This window comes from Galeopterus variegatus, unplaced genomic scaffold, assembly GCF_000696425.1.
Source record: "Galeopterus variegatus unplaced genomic scaffold, G_variegatus-3.0.2 Scaffold14735, whole genome shotgun sequence".
NCBI classification, from domain to species: Eukaryota; Metazoa; Chordata; class Mammalia; order Dermoptera; family Cynocephalidae; genus Galeopterus; species Galeopterus variegatus.
This window is the reverse complement of record NW_007740846.1, coordinates 1-670: the sequence shown is the minus strand read 5'-3', so window position 1 is coordinate 670 and position 670 is coordinate 1.

The following is a 670-nucleotide window of genomic DNA, read 5'->3' as shown; positions in this document are numbered from 1 at the left end:
CTGTGACTGTCCTTCTACAGAAGGCCTGTCTAGGAGTTTTGTATGTTGTGATCCCTAGGCCGTTGCAGTGCTAGGGGCACACTAAGCCCATATCCACTGCTGCAGTAGTAGCCCAGGCAGGTGTCCTGTGAGGGGTTGCTGCTGGGATGAAGGTCCACTTTAGGGTACTCAGACAGCAGGCCTGTTACCAGGTACACTGATAGGTATGGTCTCTGGGACAGCTCCCATTAGATCACTGGATGGGTCCCTGAGCTGGCTGTACTGCTCAGGTTTGTGGCTACAATGGGCTAGCACTGAGAAACAAACTTCTTTCAGGTCCACAACCAAGACCAAGATCTTCAGACCTGTCCATGGGGTCACGGGTAGGTGTGTCTCCCACTGGGTACCTGGATGAGCAGGCCCACTCTCAGACTGCAGTTGAGCTGGGCTGGAGCCAATTTACAGCAACATTTGAAGGTCTACAGTGTGACGGAGGTCAGGACATCTGCCTGCAGAGGTATTACTGGACTTGACTCCCTATAGGTTCTCAGGTAGGCAGAACTATTCTGTCTGCAAAGAAGAGGGACCAGCACTGAAATCAAGGGACATTTGACAATCCGCAGAGGGACAGAGGCTGGCAAGCCTGCCACAGGGATACAAATAGGTGCAGTTCCTGGCATGACCTAACTGG